The sequence below is a fragment of the Theropithecus gelada genome, chromosome 15, assembly GCF_003255815.1.
Source record: "Theropithecus gelada isolate Dixy chromosome 15, Tgel_1.0, whole genome shotgun sequence".
NCBI classification, from domain to species: domain Eukaryota; kingdom Metazoa; phylum Chordata; class Mammalia; order Primates; family Cercopithecidae; genus Theropithecus; species Theropithecus gelada.
In genome coordinates this window covers 99,391,325-99,391,646 of record NC_037683.1, presented here as the reverse complement: position 1 = coordinate 99,391,646, position 322 = coordinate 99,391,325, and positions in this window count along the sequence as shown.

The window sequence follows — 322 nt, the reverse complement described above, 5'->3', positions numbered from 1 at the left end:
ACTGTTCTCAATCTTGGCCGTATACTGTATTAGGATTATCTGGGAAGCGCAAAACAAACAAAAAATATCAAGTTCAGTTTGAACTCTGGAAGTGGGACCCTGGTATCTAAATGCTCCCCAAATAATTCTTTTTTTTTTTTTGAGACGGAGTCTCGCTCTGTCGCCCAGGCTGGAGTGCAGTGGCGCGATCTCGGCTCACTGCAAGCTCCACCTCCCGGGTTCACGCCATTCTCCCGCCTCAGCCTCCGAGTAGCTGGGACTACAGGCGCCCGCCACCACGCCCGGCTAGTTTTTTTTTTTTTTTTTTTTTTTTTTTTTTCAC